Source organism: Haliotis cracherodii, unplaced genomic scaffold (genome assembly GCF_022045235.1).
Source record: "Haliotis cracherodii isolate W230 unplaced genomic scaffold, xgHalCrac1.p SCAF_3, whole genome shotgun sequence".
NCBI classification, from domain to species: Eukaryota; Metazoa; Mollusca; class Gastropoda; order Lepetellida; family Haliotidae; genus Haliotis; species Haliotis cracherodii.
The window spans coordinates 62,917,126-62,941,426 of NW_027266286.1; the positions used below are offsets into that span (position 1 = coordinate 62,917,126).

General features: G+C 39.5%; 3 pseudogenes; 1 reads left to right on the forward strand and 2 right to left on the reverse strand.

Annotated features, from left to right (window-relative positions):
- Positions 1 to 7,670: 7,670 nt before the first annotated feature.
- On the reverse strand, positions 7,671 to 10,497 carry LOC139475949 (chymotrypsin-like serine proteinase; annotated as a pseudogene).
- A 3,532-nt stretch (positions 10,498 to 14,029) lies between these two features.
- Positions 14,030 to 16,518, forward strand: LOC139475862 (chymotrypsin-like serine proteinase; annotated as a pseudogene).
- A 2,853-nt stretch (positions 16,519 to 19,371) lies between these two features.
- On the reverse strand, positions 19,372 to 21,860 carry LOC139475863 (chymotrypsin-like serine proteinase; annotated as a pseudogene).
- Between the last annotated feature and the right edge of the window lie 2,441 nt (positions 21,861 to 24,301).

The window sequence follows — 24,301 nt, forward strand, 5'->3', positions numbered from 1 at the left end:
TAACTAATATGATTAGTTCTTCATATTCTTGTGGTGGCTCGACCTGCGGTTTATTTTCACTTTCTAAGAAAAATGCGGAATAATAAAACTTCTGAGGTGAACTAACCGATTTTCATTTTCCATAGGTTAAAGAGAGGATATACACACAGCTTATATAAACACAAATTCAATCCTCCTTTGAACCACTTCTGAACGTTGAATTATATTTGAAATTATGCACTATCACTGCAAGATTTAGAACAGCTTTGTCCCAGCTCCGTTGCATTTGACATAATCTCACATAGAAACCGGTCGGTATCATGTTGTAGTCCAAGACATGAATGGATTTGCCTCAACTGCAATACTAATGTTGTGTACATTTATCTGCCAATAATCGTAGAATATTACCAAACATTGTTCTATATTTCTTAAATTTGTTCTGCACACCACGTTCTTACTGTGCCCAGTTGAATCAATTGCATGATGTGAATTTGGGCCGATGGCGTACACTCTTACGAAATAAACAAAATCAACTGATAAGTAGATTTGGTTCGGTCTGTTAAACTAACGTACTTTTTTATTTATGTTCATTTATATACATTTTTAACATGCGTAATCAATAAAACAATAGACACATTCTCGAGCTGCCTATAGCGTACTGTGTCCAGTGTAGTTCGGGAGTTTATTATTGTTGTTAGGGTACTGTAGCTGACACTCAAACTGTCACCACAATACGTATTGTTCCCAGTGTAACAATTATCACTCCAAATTCCAAACATGTAAGTAAACTTCAGACTACAGACAGTATGTAAAAGTGTCTACTAAGGGACATACCTCACGTTGGTGTAGGAGGTGATAGAGGAGTGCCACTCCAACTACACTACGCATGCCAAAAGCTGAGACGGTAACTGCTAGCACTGTGAATACCATGAGGAAAACATCAATTTCGCATCTCGTAAGCTTATGAGGTCATTTCCATCTTGAAACGCAGAGAATAACTTAGAAAACGGGTGGAAATATACACATGAGCATTTATTAAGCACCACTCTCTTTTCAGATATGTGCTACATTAAAAGAAATACTCACCAGGGGTGTGTTGCAAAGCGCCAATCGCTTGCAAGCGAAGCACAGCGATTCGCCTTACAACAGTGCGCTTACTTTCAGCCGCTTGCAAGCGAAACAATCTCTGGCTGAGGTCGCTTTTTTCTCACACCAAAATGGCGGCTGACTTTGACAGCGGAACAAGAAATTCTTGACTGAACAATGAAATGAGTGAGTGGTATGGTTTTACGCGGCTTTTAGCAATATTCCAGCAATATCACGGCGAGGGACACCAGAAATGGGCTTCACACATTGTACCCATGTCAAGAATCGAACCCGGGTCTTCGGCGTGACGAGCGAACGCTTTAACCACTAGGCTCCCCGACCGCCCCGAACAATGAAATGAACAAGGCAGCTAAGACCCCATCATCCTCAGTCTGCTCCACATCTTCAATGTTGTCAGAATTTTCATCAGCCCGTCATCACTACCTCTCAGTTGCAAATTGAAGAATGTGACATTTGGATGGCGACACGACATTCATTATATATTTTGAATACATAAATTGAAAGCTAGTGTTCAATATATGTATTCAAAATTTAAACAACGGGTGCATTGGCTGTTTGTGTGTCGCCATGCGGATTGTATCTCATACTATCTGTCAATTGTATGTCTGGTCAAGACTCGAGTATGTGCAGGACGCCGTGACATAGCCGAATAGCCATATATATATATATGAAGGGAGCTATTTTGTTGCCTTTATATTATAAAAAGTCGACCTAGAAACTTCCATGTGGATTAATTAATATGAGGTAGTCAAGCGTTGTGAACATGAAGATGTGGTTGTCATAGGCAAGCCATTAGATAAGTCTTTAATGAACTGATTCATAAGGCACACTATTTAAACAATATCCAGGCTGTTATACGTCCTTTTCTATTATGATGAATCCCCTGGACGTATTCGCCAACACAGCTGCGTTGTGAACCCTAGTCTTCATGGTAAATAAACCAATAAACCACCAATAAACATACTCTCATGAGCAAGAAAACGTGTTAAATTAGTACCTTCAGTATGGTGTAAGTTGGGAAAATAACCATTGTCTTAGTTGCTTATAATCTCAGTTTCAGCTGTTTATAACACCAATTATTGGTTTTAAAATGCGTATATAGTCAACAGAATATACAGTTATATTTTTAGTTTTAAGTTCAGCTGAATATTAATATTAACTTAATAAGCGTATAATAGATTGTGGCCTCGCAAACAAAAGATGTATAAATCTGATCTGTATAAAAGACTACCTGTCTGCACACATTGTCACTTCATTTCGATCCACAAGGATGAACGCACCATCCTACGCTGCGTCTTGGGCCAGTAAGGTCGTATTCTTATTCTAAATGCCTCGGATCTATTTGATAATTCCACAGCCAAAGAACTTATGACAAACTATGGGCGGGTTTCTAATTATAAAATGTGAAAAGTATGACTAGGGTCACTTATATCCTTCCGTAATACATATACACTATGCATGGTGTTGTAGCTACGGCCCTGGCTGAGATCAGCCCCAACATCGTTGGAGGCAGCAATGCAGCTGCAGGAGAGTTTCCCTGGCAAGGAAGTTTTCAGGTGAGGAGTGGCAATTTACAATGATAACACACGAAGCAGAAAACTACAATTAAACCATGTTAAGAAGTAAATACTTATATTACCTGATTTAACGATCCGATAATATGCTGAGGTCACATGGCAGGAACGACTTTTAAGCGCCACACGGGGCAATGCAATGTCTGCTTGATATAATGGAGCGGTTCACTCGAACATGGTATCCATACGCGGATTTAAAAGTTACTTCATCACCGAAAATACCGATAATTATTGTGAGAATAACATTATCTGATAACGAGATTATTACTTTCGTGTGTTTCCATATCGTAAATTTCATATGTTAGGAATACAAATATGTATTATGCTGGCCAAAGACTCGCATCATACCCATGTTATTCTTAAGATATCATGCTTACAATACTGAAACACGCTTGGTTAGTAGAAATACAAATCAACAGTGTTTTCGTGAGGGACTAAGTGCGGATGTTTTACCACATAATTAAAAATGGAAGCTTCCATCAATTTTTGTTTATGCACTGAAGAAGCCACAGGCCTAAAATACATTTCCTTATAAGATAACCATTTTTCATAACGTGCTAGCTATCGACGATTTGTAAGACTACGTTCTTTAATTGTCTCCATCAACAGTTAGTTTCAATTCCTCATAATAAGTCTCTAGCTGACCAATCTGTCTCTGCAGAACATTAATATTGCCTGCAATATAATCTGTAATTTTGAGATAACAACTTTGTAATCACTGGATGTTACTGAATCCCATTTGTGCACTCATCTTGAATCTTTGTTATCTGTAGAATGTAATCTGTTACCTGTGTAAGCTCAGACGATTAAGCATAGACTAACTTTAAGAAAATATTTGAATTATTGGTTGTGTGGCACTCGTGTGAGGAATGATGTAATTACTAAATACTCTATAAATTGTGTCATGCAACACTGGTGATGTCTCTCGCATGACATTCACAGCGCTAGCAGTTACCGTCTTCGCTCTGGCATACTCAGAATGAACGAAAATGATGGAACTCAACAGTACTCCTCAGTCAACTCCCTAACGTGAGTTATATCCCTTAGCCTAAACACTTTCACATAATGTCTATCGCCTACAGTTTACTTTCATGTTTGTATTTTGAAATGGAACTGTAATACAGGGAATTATATTCCCCATCTTCCTCCAGAAGGTCGACATGACCGTGCTGACCAACACCGACAGTCCCAACAGATGGTCTAGTATCAGTGGTGCCACTGTCAACTCTGGACACCTGCCTCTGGCAAATCTGCCTGCAGTGTGAGTTCACGTTACCACGCCTACGTTTGTCCTCGTAATCGTAGATAAGCTACTCCTGTACCAGTGTACTACGTTGTTTCACATAAAATGATTTAACATACGAATACGTTGTTGCAGTATGACGTGTTTGTCATTGTTAATTACCATCTTATATCCTCCATTAACGTGTGATAATACTCTATATCGTTTTTAACTGATTTCTTTCGGTTTTAGGGTGACAGTGGTGGCCCGCTGGTATGCGGTAATACGTTGACTGGAATCACATCATGGGGTATCAGCTCCTGCTCTTGCAATTACCCCAGTGTCTACACTCGTGTGTCCTCCTTCAACTCCTGGGTCCAGGGACAGTAAAAGACACTCTTGTAGAACTGGCGGATGACGTTTCAAGACTAAAATGCACAAAACATTCAAAATATCTTTCTTTACGTAAGACTCAGTCTGTATAATACGTTGTGGAAAAGTCGAATTGAAAAGTCAACGCTTTAACTATGGACTACCTCCTTGTCTCTGTGGATTCTTACGGCCAAAACAACTGAACACGCTTAAGACAAGAAAAGGAAATAGGAAATAATATATAAATGTGATTTATGTTATTTTTATACATATTAGTTCGCTTGATACAACAAAACTAATGAATAATTGATTATCCTATGGCAACCGTCCATTATGTGATAGTATGTAATACCTGATCGGTGCCGTCGGTTTACCGAGCATTACGCAGTAAATGTAACTTAATGGAAACATCTGTGGTAATGTGGTGTATTCTTATGATATATGGTATGATGTAAAACGCCTAAAGTGGTTTTTTTCACTTATATTTACACTTCCACATAGTAAGAAGTTGAAAATTAAATGTGTATCGATTGTCAACAAACACGTCCTGTAAAACGATAATTATAAGTTTCGGTAGATCACCCGCTAAAAATATTTGGTTGGGTGTGTGAATGCCAACAGCTTGACTAGGCTGCACTTCCTGGGAGAAGTCTCATTGGCTGTATGGGCTGCTTGTAGATAGTTTTCTAAAACGAGCCAAGGATGTGGGACATAAACGTAATGTCGGTGTTGAAGTTGTGGCTGGACGGTACAGAAATGAGTGTCAACCAAACGAAGTGCCATATCAAGTCGGCCCAGACTCAGACAAGGAGAGGCTTTCTGAACGAGCACTGCATCGAGTTTATGTGCAGTGTGTTGAGAAGATCAGCAATACTGCAGAGTCCTTCACTTGGATGAAGTCTCCTGGCCTGCAAAATGAAACAGAAGACTTTCTGTTTGCTGCTCAGGACCAGTCACTTCCCACTCGAAACCGTCAATGTGTGATTTTGCATCAAAATGTAAATATGAAATGTAGATTATGTAATGAATTTAATGAGACTTTCCAACATATTGTCAGTGGATGCCCCGCTTTGGGAAAAAACACAGTATCTTAAACGACATGATGTTCGAGCTCGATCATTTTTTTACCGTCTTAGCAATGCTTGTGGTTTGGACACAGATGTCCATCCATTGTACGACCCGGAATATGTAGAGGGTGTCATGAAAAATAATAAATATAACATTCTTTGGAATAGGCCCATTTACAGTCTCAGACGTATACAGGCCAACAAACCTGGTCTTGTCCTTTTTGATAAATCCAAAGAAATCATTTATATCATTGAATTTTCTGTTCCCTTTGACACTAATGTGATTGACAAGATTGAGGAAAAACACGGCAAATATGCGGACCTCGCTTTCGAAATGTCACACTTGCATCCCAAGTACCAAGTTGTCCGACTCCCTGTCGTTCTTGGTGCCTTTGGGTTGGTACCTCCCAATCTGTTGACTGACATTGGGAGAGTACCCGGGTTTGCTACCAGGAATACAGCCCTTCTGACAATCTGGGTTATGCAGAAGGTTGCAATGTTAGGGAATCTACACATTCTCCGAAAAGTTCTGGGTGGGTTTGACTAGACAGCACTTCCTGGGAGAAGTCCCATTCGCTGTCTGGGCTGCGTGTAGAGGTTGCAATGGCCCTGAGCTGATGATGAGCCTAACCAGCCTGACTTAGCCAGGATCATCCAAACCCTCTTTGCTCCATTTTATATTGTAATCTGTAAATTCTTCTTCTTCTTCTACTACTACTACTGGTACTACTACTACTACTACTACTACTACTACTACTACTACTACTACTACTGCTACTACTGCTACTACTACTACTACTACTACTACTACTACTAATCACCCAGTCAGCCCCCCTCCGGTATACAAACCAACCAAACTGGGGATGGGACTTGCCTCAGGAGTAGGCACACAGACTCCACCCTTGTACGCAGCAAATGAACTCCACACTTCTTGAGTGTGCGAAAGCTAGCACGAAATATCACAAGTAAATGGCAAACTTTTGACTGGGAGAAAGCCATGCCAATGTATGCATAACTAACTGACAGAACAAAACATCCGTGACCAGCTCCGGCGACTAGAATTATATTTGTGCCGTGAACCTGGTGAGCTAACTGCCAAAACTGATTTTGAGTTTTCTTCCGATTCCGACCCGTCTTTTGTCAATTATCTTTCTAATTATACTTTGTATATTTTGTTTATGTCATTCTATAATCAAATCTGTTATTTACCGATTGAGAAACGGAGGCCAATGAAACAATTTCACAAATCATTTGCACAGAATCAACTTGATACATTCAATAACATTATTTCTGTCACTCTTAATGGTGACTGTTCTTTGCATGACATTAACTATGGCTGGTGTCCCCGGTCGTGATATTGCTGGACTATTGCTAAAAGCGGCATCAAACCATACTTACTTTCTCACCCACTCATACATGATATAGGTATAGTATCGTGGATATCCAGAAGGGTAGAATCATGTAGCTTTATTTCCACTTACAATATTTTCTCAGCAATATCCATCAATGTCATCAAGTGATGGTTTTGATAGGCGATTCATTTGAAAACTTTAAGATTAATCTACAGTTTAAATTTCTTTTCGAAATACCACTGTCAATGTGGGTAAGATTGTACTCTGGGCCACGGGGCCTCCAACACTGAACTACAACTCTGTGTGTGTGTCTGTCATTACTACACTCTTAGCGGAGTGCACCACTTGAGTGCAGGGGTGTAGGGAATAGTGTATGCATCTATACCACAACAACTTTTGACACTGTTGGCATTCGCACACCCAACCAAATATTAAGGAAGGCGATCTATCGACACTTTTCGTTTTACAGGACGTGTTTGTTGGCAATCGATACACATTCAAATTTCAACCACTTACTGTTGTGGCATTGTAAATAAAGTGAAAAAAAACCAAAAAAAACTCTTAAGGCCTTTTACATCATACTATATATGATATGCATCGACATTACCACAGATGTTTCCATAAAGTTACATTTACTGCGTAATGCTCGGTAAACCGACGGCACCGATCAGGTATTACATACTATCCCATAATGGACGGTTGCCATATGATAATCAATTATTCATGAGTTTTGTTGTATCAAGCGAACTATAATGCATAAAATAACATAAATCACATTTATATATTATTTGCTATATCCTATTCTTGTCTAAAGCATGTTCAGTTCTTTTAGTCGTAAGAATCAGGGAGGTAGTCCATAGTTAAAGTGTTGACTTGTCAATTCGACTTTTCCACAACGTATCATACAGAGTCTTTTTGCGTAATAAAAAATCATATTTTGAATGTTTTGTGTATTTTATTCTTGAAACGTCATCCGCCAGTTCTACAAGAGTGTCTTTTACTGTATCTGGACCCAATTGTAGAAGGAGGACACACGAGTGTAGACACTGGGGTAGCTGCCAGAGCAGGAGCTGATACCCCATGATGTGATTCCAGTCAACGTATTACCGCATACCAGCGGGCCACCACTGTCACCCTAAAACCGAAAGTAATTTGTTAGTTAAAACCTATTAGAGTATTATCACACTTTAATGGAACATATGCGATGGTAATTCACAATGACAAACACGTCATACTACAACAACGTATCCCTATCGTAAATCATTTTATATGAAACAACGTTGTGCACATGCAGAGGTAGCGGTAGGGCTGGTACAGGAATGGCTTATCTACGTGATTTATATGTCAACTAAGGTAGACGTGGTTATGTGAACTCACACTGCAGGCAGATTTGCCAGACGCAAAGATACAGATGTGTCCCGAGTTGACAGTGGCACCACTGATACTAGACCATCTGTTGGAACAGTCGGTGTTGGTCAGCACGGTCATGTCGACCTTCTGGAGGACGTTTGGGGTGCTGCCACCTCCTACGGGAGCAAACACATGAAAACAAGTGGTAAATGTACTGCCATCATGATGTAGTTCGCCTTGGATCTTATGGACGAATGAACTGTAACAAGGTAACAAAAAATGCACTCAAAGAGGAATACTGACCACTGAGTCTTCCCCATCCGCTGATCGTGCATGTTTGTCCGGCATAGTCGTTGCTACCAGAAGCCAGATTGACGGTTGACACAGCTGAACTGCTTGTGTCCATTGAGGTTGACAGTCTCAGAACTGCGATGTCGTTAGGATAACCACCAGCATTACCATTGTAGTCAGGGTGCTACACGAGATAAACAGACAAAATAGTGCTCAGTTGCTGATGCTTAAAACTGTCAACACAATATAATTCCCTGTGTTACATTTCCATTTCAAAATACAAACATGAAAGTAAACTGTAGACGATAGACATTATGTGGAAGTGTTTAAACTAAGGGAAATAACTCACGTTGGTGTAGGAGGTGACTGAAGAGTACTGTTCAGTTCCATCATTATCGTTCATTCTGAGTATGCCAAAGCCAAGACGGTAACTGCTAGCGCTGTGAATGTCATGACAGAGACATTATCAGTGTTGCATGACACAATTTACAGAGTATTTAGTAATTTAATCATTTCTCACACTAGTGCCTCATAACTAATAATTCAAATATTTCCTTTGAGTTGATATCTGCCAAATCATCTGAGTAAGGATAAGAATTTATGGATGAACAACTTCTTTATTACAATTAAGAGCGACTTTTCGGTGTAGGTTCTAACACCGTTTTTAAGCAAGTGATTTACAGAGTGCAGTAAGCAAGTATATATACACGTAGGAGGCAATGTTTATACAGTAGGGTAGATATACTGGAGTAGCGAAGCCTGCTGTGTACACACAAGGGCAGTGATGATGACCATGGGTGAAGTCAGTGCCGTCCTCGACATCCCCCAACCAGGAACCCTCATAAGCTACGACGTTGTCGACCTATTCACGAATGTACCCCGGGATAAATTCTTATCCTTACTTAGTACTCCAACTTCTAAATGCCTATCAAAGAAGCAAATCATCTGAGCTTACACTGAAAACAGATATACAGATAACACAGATTCAAGATGAGTGCACAAATGGGATTCAGAAACATCCAGCCATTACAAAGTTGTTATGACAAAATTGCAGATGACATAATTTTGTTTTCAGGTAATATTAATGGTCTCCCGAGTCAGATTGGTGAGCTAGAGACTTATTATGAGGAATTGAAACTAATTGTATATGGAGACAATACAAACATCGTAGTCTTAAAAATCGTGGAGAGCTAGCACGTTATGAACATAGTTCTTTAAAAGGGAATGTACTAGAGAGCTGTGGCCTCTTCAGTGCATAAAGAAGTACTGATGGAAGCTACCGTTCAATTGTATTTCTACTAACCAAGCGTGTTTCCGTATTGTAAGCATGATATCTTCGGAATAACATGTGTATGATGGGAGTCTTTGGCAAGCATGATATATTTTTGCATTCCTAATAAAATTTACGATATGGAAACACACAGAGGTAATAATCTCTGTATCATATAATGTTATTCTCACAATAATTGACGGCATTTTCAATAGATGAAGTAACTTTTAAATCCGCGTACGGATACCATGTTCGAGTGAACCGCTCCATTATATCATATAGTGCCAAACAATTTTGGGCCATGTTTATCTACTGAAATACCCAAACATCTGGAAACTCCTATCTACACTTCTTCTGATTTATTTATCAAGCAGACATTGCATCAGCCCGTGTGGCGCTTAAAAGTCGTTCCTGCCATGTGACCTCAGCATATTGTCGGATCGTGAAATCAGGTAATGGTAGTATTGACTTCTAAACATGGTTTAATTTCAGTTTTCTGCTTCGTTTGTTATCATTATAAATTGTTACCTGTTGGAGAGACAGTGAGCGGCAGTGAGGGCCTTGCTGGTGGTGTAGAGGACGCAGCCACAGATATGGAACCAGCTGCTGCCACTCCTCACCTGGACACTTCCTTGCCAGGGAAACTCTCCTGCATCTGCATTGCTGCCTCCAACGATGTTGGGGCTGATCTCAGCCAGGGCCGTAGCTGCAACAGCATGCATAGTGTATATGTATTACGGAAAGTATATAAGTGATCCTTGCCATACTTATTACATTTAATGATTTAGAAACCCGCCCATAGTTTGACGTTAGTTCGTTGCTTTTATAATTGTTAAATAGATCCGAGGCATTTGGAGTAAAATACAAACTTACTGGCCAAGGTACAGAGAAGGATGGTGAGAAGTGCGTTCATCTTTGTGGATCGAGATGAAGTGACAATGTGTGCATACAGGTAGTCTTTTATACAGATCAGGGGAGTGCCATTTGTTCCTCTCCCAACATCATAAATGTGCCATTCTGCACAGTGTAGCCAAAACACTTACTATCGTGAAGGTTTATGACTCTTAATTGCGAACGTCAGCTTAACTCCACAACTCATTCAAGATATCACGTGATCTCTTGTTTGCCAGTCCAGAATCTATTACATGCTTATCTGTTAATATTAATATGCAGCAGAATTGAAAACGAACAAATTAACTGTAAATTCTGTTGAGCCTTTACATATTTTTAAACCATGTAAACAGCTAAAACTAAGACTATAAGCAACTAAAACAATGGTTATTTTCCCAACCTACACTATACTCTAAATACTAAATTAGCACATATGTTTTCTCGCTCACTAGGGTAATTTGATTGGTGGGCAATCTTTGCCATAATGACCTTTGAATAGTGTTCACAACGAAGCTATGGTGGCGAATACTTTAAAGGGTATTTATCATGAGGACGCATAACACCTTGGATATTGTTTTAATAGTTTGTCTTACGTATCAGTCATACCATTTCTTTGTTATGATTCTAAGGTGTTTCACTGCGCAGTAAGCAACCACATGTTTCTGTTCACAACACTTCAAAGCTGATATTGATTATACCACATGGTAGATTTGGGCATAATAATTCCATTCTAGGTTGTAATTTGAATGTAAAACCATCAAAAGAGTCTCCTTCAAGTCAACGTGTAAACTTTTCGCTATATTTATTTACATGTGAAAAAGCAGCAGGTACTTTCCAAGATCTGAATAATATTTCCGTAGATACTATACAAACCTCGTAATCCCTGGTCAGCCAACGCTCAGACCGTCACTCTACTTTGTGCTGTGGCCATCGATATAAATTTTCTTATAGTTTCAAAAGGTATTTCAAAGTGAGTGAAGGGTGCAGGGATGGAGGGATTGATGGATAGAATGAATGTAATTCAGTAGCCAAATTCGTCTGTGTCACGGCGTCCTGCAAATGATCGATTCTTGACCAGACACACCACTGACCGAGAGGATGAGCTACGATCCGAACGGCAATACGCAAACTGGCAATGCACCCGATTTATGAAAACTGTGTTTCGAATGATGATGGTCCTTTGGGCTATAATGTCGTTGTGTGAAGATCCAACTAAATATGTTTAAAATCTTACTTAAAAGAAGTAAATCCCGAAAGCAGGTCATACTTGAAAGTAAAACCTTCCTATTATCTATATTTAAAGTCAATGGGATGACTTCACGTCAAGAGCCAGTGTAACAAAACACACACACCCAGAAGACTGAATGACAAGGAGAATGACTCCAACTTTCCCTTTAACATTCAAGAACTTTGTAATGTTTCATGGTAGACACGTGGAGGAGATTTCCAAATTTGACTCATCAGTGACACAGATGATGTCGGATGCAATTCCCTATTTGACTTGTACTTGATGTTACTGTGTGTTATTTTTCAGGTGAACAATTTACTTGCTTTGCATGTGTTTCTGACGGGTGTCGCCAGTTGGTCCTGGTATGCTCACCTCTACGTGAATTTTTGGTATCATGTCTATTTTGATAGTGATTCCTAAAATATAAAACGTCAACGCCAGGGAAGAACCTCTCTCGAAACAGATTCTTTTGAGTGTATAAGACAAAACAGCGTTAAAATTATTTCAACGGATCACTGAAAATCAACGATGACACCAGGCTTTCGGGAAAAGGATAAGCATGTCCTGCCCCAACGGCAACTCACACGACATGCATGAAGAAAGTTTGTGTTTATTGCCTAACACCGCATAGCAGTACTCATGCGTTGCAACACATGTGCTTGTGACACTGTTGGAATTGTACAATCGACTCTGCTTTTTGCAGAAATTTCTTTTGAATTTAGAAAGGTTTTTGTATGCATTCTATTGTATGCCGATACTGATAATCTTTGAGCAAGAATGGAGTTGGACCAAATAGCATGAGGAATCTCCACATTAATCACGGAACATTATAAAACAATGAGTGTGCTTTAAATTTGATTGATAAAAAAACTCTCATTATTCGTGATCTTTCACCGCATATGTTTACTTCTGATAGATATCACTTCTTCTCAGTTGCATATTGAAGAATCCCACTTCTTAGGAATGACTTACGGAAGATTAGATTCATTAACGTGTATCAGTGGTAACACGTCGCAGCATCACTATTTGACAGTAATTCATAAACACATGCTCATGATGTAGTCGGAATCGTACAATCGACTCTGCTTTCATCAGAGATTTCTTATGAATATGGAAGGGGTTTTGTCGCTTTTTATAACATTAATCAATACATATATAGAAAACACAGTTTTAATATATCGGGTGCATTGTCAGTTTGTGTATCGCCGTTCGGATCGTAGCTCATCCTCTCGGTCAATGGTGTGTCTGGTCAAGAATCGATCATTTGCAGGACGCCGTGGCATAGACGAATATTGCTACTGAACTACATTCATTCTATCCATCATTCCCTCCTTCCCTGCACCCCTCACTCACACCGAAACAGCATTTGAAACTATAAGGAAATGTATAACGATGGCCACAGCACAAAGTAGAGTGACGGTCTGAGCGTTGGCTGACCAGAGATTACACGGTTTGTTTAGTATGTACGGAAATATTTATTCAGATCTTGCAAAACACCTGCTGTTTTTTCACATGTACACAAATATAGCTACAAGTTTACACGCTGACTTGAAGGAGACTCTTTTGATGGTTTTACATTCTGAAAAGCAAAATTACAACCTAGAATGGAATTATTATGCCCAAATCTACCATGTGGTATAATCAATATCAGCTTTGAAGTGTTGTGAACAGAAACATGTGGTTGCTTAAAGCGCAGTGAAACACCTTAGAATCATAACAAAGAAATGGCATAACTACCGATACATAAGACAAACTATTGAAACAATATCCAAGGTGTTATGTGTCCTCTTGATAAATACCCTGTACGTATTCGCCACCATAGCTTCGTTGTGAACCCTATTTAAATGTCATTATGGCAAAGATTGCCCACCAATCAAATAACTCTTGTGAGCGAGAAAACATATGTGCTAATTTAGTACTTGCAGTATAGTGTAGGGTGAGAAAATAATCATTGTCTTCGTCGCTTATAGTCTTAGTTTCAGCTGTTTTTAACACAAATTACATAGTTTAAATATATGTAAAGGTTCAACAGTATATACCGTTAATTTGTTAGTTTTAGGTTCGGCTGCATATAATTATTAACGGAATATGAATGTAATAGATTCTGGACTGGCAAACAAAATGATCACGTGACATCTTGAATAAGTTGTTGAGTAAAGCTGACGTTCGCAATTAAGAGTCATAAACCTTCACGACAATAAGTGTTTGGCTACACTGTGCAGAATGGCACATTTATGATGTTGGGAGAGGAACCAATGGCACTCCCCTGATCTGTATAAAAGACTACCTGTATGCACACATTCTCACTTCATCTCGATCCACAAAGATGAACGCACTTCTCACCATCCTTCTTTGTACCTTGGCCAGTAAGTTTGTATTTTTGTTCCAAAAGCCTCGGATCTATTTAACAAATACTAAAGCAACGAACTAACGTCAAACTATGGGCGGGTTTCTAAATGATAAAATGTAATAAGTATGACAAGGATCACTTATATTCTTTCTTTAGTATATGTACACAATACATGCTGTTGCAGCTACGGCCCTGGCTGAGATCAGCCCCAACATCGTTGGAGGCAGCAATGCAGATGCAGGAGAGTTTCCCTGGCAAGGAAGTGTCCAGGTGAGGAGTGGCAGCAGCTGGTTCCATATCTGTGGCTGCGTCCTCTACACCACCAGCAAGGCCCTCACTGCCGCTCACTGTCTCTCCAACAGGTAACAATTTATAATGATAACACAAGAAGCAGAAAACTGCAAATAAACCATGTTTAGAAGTAAATACTCCTATTACTTGATATCATGATCCGATAATATGCTAATGAGATCACATGGCAGGAACGACTTTTAAGCGCCACACGGGCTGATGCAATGTCTGCTTGATGAATAAATCAGAAGTGTAGTTAGGGGTTTGCCGATGTGTGGGTGTTTCAGCAGACAAACGTGGCTGAAAATTATGATATTGAGCGGTTCACTCGAATATGGTATCCGTACGCGGATTTAAAAAGTTACTTTATCTACTGAAAATACCGTCGATTATTATGAGAATAACATTGTATGAGATTATTACCTTGGTGTGTTTCCATATCGTAAATTTCATATATTAAGAATACAAAACTATATCATGCTTGCCAAAGACTCCCATCATACACATGCTATTCCGGAGATACCATGCTTACAATACGGAAACACGCTTGGTTAGTTTCTCGTTAAGGACGTAGTGCGGATGTTTTACCACATAATTAATTAAACATGGAAGCTTCCATCAATACTTCTTTATGCACTGAAGAGGCCACAGGCCTATAGTACATTCCCTTTTAAAGAACAATTTTTCATAACGTGCTGGCTATCCACGATTTTTAAGACTGCAGTTTTTGTATTGTCTCCGTATATAGTTAGTTTCAATACCATTCCTAATAATAAGTCACTACCTCACCAATCTGTCTCTGTAGACCATTAATATTATCTGAAAACAAAATTATGTACTCTGCAATTTTGTCATAACAGCTTTGTAATAACTGGATGTTACTGAATCCCATTTGTCCACTCATCTGTGTTATCTGTAAATTGTACAACTGTTCCCAGTGTAGGCTCAGATGATTTAGCATAGATTAAGTAAAAGGAAATATTTGAATTATTGGTTATGTGGCACTAGTGTGAGGAATGATTTAATTATTAAATACTCTGTAAATTGTGTCATGCAACACTGATAATGTTTCTGTCATAACATTCACAGCGCTAGCAGTTACCGTCTTGGCTTTGGCATACTCAGAATGAACGATAATGATGGAACTGAACAGTACTCCTCAGTCACCTCCTACACCAACGTGAGTTATTTCCCTTAGTTTAAACACTTCCACATAATGTCTATCTTGTACAGTTTATTTTCATGTTTGTATTTTGAAATGGAAATGTAACACAGGGAATATAATTGTGTTGACAGTTTTGAACGTCAGCTACTGAGCACTATTTTGTCTGTTTATCTCGTGTAGCACCCTGACTACAATGGTAATGCTGGTGGCTATCCTAACGACATCGCAGTTCTGAGACTGTCAACCTCAATGGACACAAGCAGTTCAGCTGTGTCAACCGTCAATCTGGCTTCTGGTAGCAACGACTATGCCGGACAAACATGCACGATCAGCGGATGGGGAAGACTCAGTGGTCAGTATTCCTCTTTGAGTGCACTTTTTGTTACCTTGTTACAGTTCATTCGTCCATAAGATCCATGCGAACTACATCATGATGGCAGTACATTTACCACTTGTTTTCACATGTCTGCTCCCGTAGGAGGTGGCAGCACCCCAAACGTCCTCCAGAAGGTCGACATGACCGTGCTGACCAACACCGACTGTTCCAACAGATGGTCTAGTATCAGTGGTGCCACTGTCAACTCTGGACACATCTGTATCTTTGCGTCTGGCAAATCTGCCTGCAGTGTGAGTTCACATAACCACTCCTACCTTTGTTGACATATAAATCATGTAGATAAGCCATTCCTGTACCAGCCCTACAACCTCCTCTGCAAGTTTCACTAGTATGTTTCACATAAAATGATTTAGGATAAAGATACGTTGTTGTAGTATGACGTGTTTGTCATTATGAATTCCCATCGCATATGTTCCATTAACGTGTGATAATACTCTATATAAGTTTTAACTGACAAATTACTTTCGGTTTTAGGGTGACAGTGGTGGCCCGCTGGTATGCGGTAATACGTTGACTGGAATCACATCATGGGGTATCAGCTCCTGCTCTGGCAGCTACCCCAGTGTCTACACTCGTGTGTCTTCCTTCAACTCCTGGGTCCAGGGACAGTAAAATGCATTCTTGTAGAACTGGCGGATGATGTTTCACGAATAAAATACACAAAACATTCAAAATATGTCTTTTTTAAAACGACTCTGTCTGTATGAAACGTTGTGGAAAAGTCGAAGTGTCAAGTCAACGCTTTAACTATGGACTACTGCCTTGTCTCTGTGGATTCTTACAGCCAAAACAACTGAACACGCTTTAGACAAGATTAGCAAATAATATATAAATGTATCGTTCGCTAGATACAACAAAACTTATGAATAATTGATTATCCTATGGTAACCGTCCATTATGTGCAATGCTGGGGAGTCTTCACATTCTCCGAAAAGTTCTGGGTGGGTTTGACTAGGCTGCACTTCATGGGAGAAGTCCCATTCGCTGTAGAGGGGACAAGGGGCCCTGAGCTGATGATGAGCCTAACCAGCCTGACTGTGGCAGGATCACCCAAACCCTCTTTCCTGCATTTGTTATGTTTAATCTGTACATAATGATAATGATAATGATAATTATAATAATAATAATAATAATAATGATAATAATAATAATAATAATAATAATAATAATTTAAAAAAACAACAGTTTTCGAAAACGAACCAAGGATGTGGGACATAATCTCAATGATTTTGTTGATGGTTCTGTACTGCTGGATGGTACAGAAATGAGTGTCAACCAAGCGAAGTACCGTATCAAGTCGGCCAATCTTTTCAAGGAGAGGCTTTCTGAACGAGCAATGCATCGAGTTTATAGGCAGTGTGTTGAGAAGATCAGCAATACTGCAGAGTCCTTCACTTGGATGAAGTCGTCTGGCCTGCAAAATGAAACAGAAGACTTTCTGTTTGCTGCTCAGGACCAGTCACTTCCCACTCGAAACCATCAATGTGTGATTTTGCATCAAAATGTAAATATGAAATGTAGATTATTTAATGAAGTTAATGAGACTGTCCAACACGTTGTCAGTGGATGCCTCGCTTTGGGACAAACACAGTATCTTAAACGACATGATGTTGTAGCTCGATCATTTTATTACCGTCTTTGCCATGCTTGTGGTTTGGACACAGAGGTCCACCCATTGTACGACCAGGAATATGTAGAGGGTGTCATGAAAAATGACAAATACAACATTCTTTGGAATAGGCCTGTTTACAGCCTCAGACGTATGGCAGGTCAACAAACCTGGTCTTGTCCTTTTTGATAAATCCAATGAAATCATTTATATCATTGAATTTTCTGTGATTGACAAGATTGAGGAAAAACATGGCAAATATGCTTTCGATATGTCACACTTGCATCCCAAGTACCAAGTTGTCCGACTCCCCGTTGTTCTCGGTGCCTTAGGGTTGGTACCTCCCAATCTGTTGTCTGACATTGGGAGAGTACCCGGGTTTGCTACCAGGAATACAGCCCTTCTGAAAATCTGGGTAATGCAGAAGGTTGCAGTGTTGGGGAGTCTTCACATTCTCAATTTCTGGGTGGGTTTGACTAGACAGCGCTTCCTGGGAGAAGTCCCATTTCGCTGTCTGGGCTGCGTGTAGAGGAGGCAAGGGCCCTGAGCTGATGATGAGACTAACCAGCCTGACTGTGCCAGGATCACTCAAACCCTCTTTCCTGCATTTGTTATGTTTAATCTCTACATAATAATTAATAATAATTTTATATTTTAATCTGTAACTACTACTATTACTACTACTACTACTACTACTACTACTACTACTACTACTACCACTCACCCAGTTAGGGCTAACCTCCCCCAAACTGGTTTAAAACTGGGTTACAGAAAGCCATTAAGACATTCAACTAACAACGCCGCAGCCCAGTCAGCCTCCCTCCGGATTACACACCAACCAAAGTGGGGATGGGACTTGCCCCAGGGGGAGGCACAGACCCCACCCAAGAATATCCATGGACGCAGCAAATGAAGTCCACACTTCTTGAGTGTGCGAAAGCAACAGGACGGCCCGAAATATCACAAGTAAATGGCAAATTGTTGACTGGGAGAAAGCCATGCCAATGTATGCATATCTGACAGAGCAAAACATCCGTGACCAGCTCCGGCGACTAGAATTATATTTGTGCCGTGAACCTGGTGAGCAAACTGCCAACACTGGTCAGGCGCCTTTGCGTATTTGTGTTGAACCAACAGTTCCAACAGTAGCAATCCCGAAATTGCTAATGAACCTTCGCATTATTCTTCCTCAATTACCTGATGCAGTTGTCACTGATGATCCACACATGGGCTAACAAAATGAAATTCCTGATGGTGGCCTCGAAGATTTTGAGTTTTCTTCCGATTCCGAACCCGTCTTTTGTCAATGATCTTTCTAATTATCCTTTGTATATTTTGTTTATGTCATTCTATAATCAAATCTTAGATTTACCGATTAAGAAACGGAGTCCAATGAAACAATTTAAAAACCCTATTAAGGCATTTTACATCATTCTATATATGATAAGAATCGACATTATCACAGATGTTTCAATAAAGTTACATTTACTGCATAATGCTCGGTAAATCAACGGCACCGATCACGTAGTACATACTATCACATAATGGACGGTTGCCATAGGATAATCAATTAATGATGAGTTTTGTTGTATCTAGCGAACTATTATGCATAAAATAAGATAAAGCACATTTATATATTATTTGCTACTTCTTATAAAGCGTGTTCAGTTGTTTTGCCGTAAGAATCCACAGAGACAGGGAGGTAGTCTATAGTTAAAGCGTTGACTTGTCAATTCGACTTTTTCCACAACGTATCATACAGACTGAGTCTTTTTGCGTAAAAACAACAACATATTTTGAATGTTTTGTGTATTTTAATCGTGAAACGTCATCCGCCAGTTCTACAAGAGTGTCTTTTACTGTATCTGGACCCAATTGTAGAAGGAGGACACACGAGTGTAGACACTGGGGTAGCTGCCAGAGCAGGAGCTGATACCCCATGATGTGATTCCAGTCAACGTATTACCGCATACCAGCGGGCCACCACTGTCACCCTAAAACCGAAAGTAATTTGTCAGTTAAAACTTATATAGAGTATTATCAAACTTTAATGGAACATATGCAATGGTAATTCACAATGACAAACACGTCATACCACAACAACGTATCCCTATCTTAAATCATTTTATATGAAACAACGTTGTGCACATGCAGAGGTAGCGGTAGGGCTGGACAGGAATGGCTTATCTACATGATTAATATATCAACAAAGCTAGGAGTGGTTATGTGAACTCACACTGCAGGCAGATTTGCCAGACGCAAAGATACAGATGTGTCCAGAGTTGACAGTGGCACCACTGATACTAGACCATCTGTTGGAACAGTCGGTGTTGGTCAGCACGGTCATGTCGACCTTCTGGAGGACGTTTGGGGTGCTGCCACCTCCTACGGGAGCAAACACATGAAAACAAGTGGTAAATGTACTGCCATCATGATGTAGTTCGCATGGATCTTATGGACGAATGAACTGTAACAAGGTAACAAAAAATGCACTCAAAGAGGAATACTGACCACTGAGTCTTCCCCATCCGCTGATCGTGCATGTTTGTCCGGCATAGTCGTTGCTACCAGAAGCCAGATTAACGGTTGACACAGCTGAACTGCTTGTGTCCATTGAGGTTGACAGTCTCAGGACTGCGATGTCGTTAGGATAGCCACCAGCATTACCATTGTAGTCAGGGTGCTACACGAGATAAACACACAAAATAGTGCTCAGTAGCTGATGCTTAAAACTGTCAACACAATATAATTCCTTGTGTTACATTTCCATGTCAAAATACAAACATGAAAGTAAACTGTAGAAGATAGACATTATGTGGAAGTGTTTAAACTAAGGGAAATAACTCACGTTGGTGTAGGAGGTGACTGAGGAGTACTGTTCAGTTCCATCATTATCGTTCATTCTGAGTATGCCAAAGCCAAGACGGTAACTGCTAGCGCTGTGAATGTTATGACAGAGACATTATCAGTGTTGCATGACACAATTTACAGAGTATTTAGTAATTTAATCAGTTCTCACACTAGTGCCTCATAATCAATAATTCAAATATTTCCTTAGAGTTAATATCTGCCAAATCATCTGAGCTTACACTGAGAGCAGATGTACAGATAACACAGACGCACAAGATGAGTGCACAAATGGGATTCAGAAACATTCAACCATTACAAAGTTGTTATGACAAAATTGCAGATAACATAATTTTGTTTTCAGGTAATATTAATGGTCTACCGAGTCAGATTGGTGAGCTAGAGACTTTAAGTTATTATGAGGAATTGAAACTAACTGTATATGGAGACAATACAAACATCGTAGTCTTAAAAATCGTGGAGAGCTAGCACGTTATGAAAAATGGTTCTTTAAAAGGGAATGTACTATAGGCCTGTGACCTCTTCATTGCATAAAGAAGTATTGATGACAGCTTCCATATTTAATTAATTATGTCGCAAAACATCAGCACTTGTTACTAAGCGTGTGTCCGCATTGTAAGCATGATATCTTCGGAATAACATGTGTATGATGCGTGTCTTTAGCAAACATGACGCATATTTGTATTCTTATATATGAAATGTACGATATGGAAACAAACGGAGGTAATACTCGCTGTATCATATATGTTTTTATCACAATTGACGGCATTTTCAGTAGATGAAGTAACTTTTAAATCCGCGTACGGATACCATGTTCGAGTGAACCGCTCCATTATATCATATAGTTCCAAACAATTTTGGGCCATGTTTATCTACTGAAATACCCACACATCTGGAAACTCCTATCTACACTTCTTCTGATTTATTCATCAAGCAGACATTGCATCAGCCCGTGTGGCGCTTAAAAGTCGTTCCTGCAATGTGACCTCAGCATATTGTCGGATCGTGAAATCAGGTAATGGTAGTATTGACTTCTAAACATGGTTTAATTTCAGTTTTCTGCTTCTTGTGTTATCATTATAAATTGTTACCTGTTGGAGAGACAGTGGGCGGCAGTGAGGGCCTTGCTGGTGGTGTAGAGGACGCAGCCACAGATATGGAACCAGCTGCTGCCACTCCTCACCTGGACACTTCCTTGCCAGGGAAACTCTCCTGCATCTGCATTGCTGCCTCCAACGATGTTGGGGCTGATCTCAGCCAGGGCCGTAGCTACAACAGCATGCATAGTGTATATGTATTACGGAAAGTATATAAGTGATCCTTGCCATACTTATTACATTTAATGATTTAGAAACCCGCCCATAGTTTGACGTTAGTTCGTTGCTTTTGTAATTGTTAAATAGATCCGAGGCATTTGGAACAAAAATACAAACTTACTGGCCAAGGTACAGAGAAGGATGGTGAGAAGTGCGTTCATCTTTGTGGATCGAGATGAAGTGAGAATGTGTGCAGACAGGTAGTCTTTTATACAGATCAGGGGAGTGCCATTTGTTCCTCTCCCAACATCATAAATGTGCCATTCTGCACAGTGTAGCCAAAACACTTATTATCGTGAAGGTTTATGACTCTTAATTGCGAACGTCAGCTTTACTCAACAACTTATTCAAGATGTCACGTGATCATTTTGTTTGCCAGTCCAGAATCTATTACATTCATATTCCGTTAATAATTATATGCAGCCGAACCTAAAACTAACAAATTAACGGTATATACTGTTGAACCTTTACATACATTTAAACTATGTAATTTGTGTTAAAAACAGCTGAAAATAAGACTATAAGCGACGAAGACAATAATTATTTTCTCACCCTACACTATACTGCAAGTACTAAATTAGCACATATGTTTTCTCGCTCACAAGAGTTATTTGATTGGTGGGCAACTCATTCAAGATATCACGTGATCTCTTGTTTGCCAGTCCAGAATCTATTACATGCTTATCTGTTAATATTAATATGCAGCAGAATTGAAAACGAACAAATTAACTGTAAATTCTGTTGAGCCTTTATATATTTTTAAACCATGTAAACAGCTAAAACTAAGACTATAAGCAACTAAAACAATGGTTATTTTCCCAACCTACACTATACTCTAAATACTAAATTAGCACATATGTTTTCTCGCTCACTAGGGTAATTTGATTGGTGGGCAATCTTTGCCATAATGACCTTTGAATAGTGTTCACAACGAAGCTATGGTGGCGAATACTTTAAAGGGTATTTATCATGAGGACGCATAGCACCTTGGATATTGTTTTAATAGTTTGTCTTATGTATCAGTCATACCATTTCTTTGTTATGATTCTAAGGTGTTTCACTGCGCAGTAAGCAACCACATGTTTCTGTTCACAACACTTCAAAGCTGATATTGATTATACCACATGGTAGATTTGGGCATAATAATTCAATCCCAGGTTGTAATTTGAATGTAAAACCATCAAAAGAGTCTCCTTCAAGTCAGCGTGTAAACTTTTCGCTATATTTATTTACATGTGAAAAAGCAGCAGGTACTTTCCAAGATCTGAATAATTTTTCCGTACATACTATACAAACCTCGTAATCCCTGGTCAGCCAACGCTCAGACCGTCACTCTACTTTGTGCTGTGGCCATCGATATAAATTTTCTTATAGTTTCAAAAGCTATTTCAAAGTGAGGGAAGGGTGCAGGGATGGAGGGATTGATGGATAGAATGAATGTAATTCAGTAGCCAAATTCGTCTGTGTCACGGCGTCCTGCAAATGATCGATTCTTGACCAGACACACCACTGACCGAGAGGATGAGCTACGATCCGAACGGCAATACGCAAACTGGCAATGCACCCGATTTATGAAAACTGTGTTTCGAATGATGATGGTCCTTTGGGCTATAATGTTGTTGTGTGAAGATCCAACTAAATATGTTTAAAATCTTACTTAAAAGAAGTAAATCCCGAAAGCAGGTCATACTTGAAAGTAAAACCTCCCTATTATCTATATTTAAAGTCAATGGGATGACTTCACGTCAAGAGCCAGTGTAACAAAACACACACACCCAGAAGACTGAATGACAAGGAGAATGACTCCAACTTTCCCCTTTAACATTCAAGAACTTTGTAATGTTTCATGGTAGACACGTGGAGGAGATTTCCAAATTTGACTCATCAGTGACACAGATGATGTCGGATGCAATTCCCTATTTGACTTGTACTTGATGTTACTGTGTGTTATTTTTCAGGTGAACAATTTACTTGCTTTGCATGTGTTTCTGACGTGTGTCGCCAGTTGGTCCTGGTATGCTCACCTCTACGTGAATTTTTGGTATCATGTCTATTTTGATAGTGATTCTTAAAATATAAAACGTCAACGCCAGGAAAGAACCACTCTCCAAACAGATTCTTTTGAGTGTATAAGACAAAACAGCGTTAAAATTATTTCAACGGATCACTGAAAATCAACGATGACACCAGGCTTTCGGGAAAAGGATAAGCATGTCCTGCCCCAACGGCAACTCACACAACATGCATGAAGAAAGTTTGTGTTTATTGCCTAACACCGCATAGCAATACTCATGCGTTGCACACATGTGCTTGTGACACTGTTGGAATTGTACAATCGACTCTGCTTTTTGCCGAAATTTCGTTTGAATTTAGAAAGGTTTTTGTATGCATTCTATTGTATGCCGATACTGATAATCTTTGAGCAAGAACGGAGCTCGACCTATAAATCTTTCAAGATATGCCTTGAAGATGGTGTGAAGATAATATCATGGCAGATAATTGGGACAAATCTAATATTATGCACTTTGGTACACCATCAAGCCCTTGAGTCTGTTGTGCTTTTAGTTGTGCTCATTTGATTGTAACTACTGTCGACAAGACC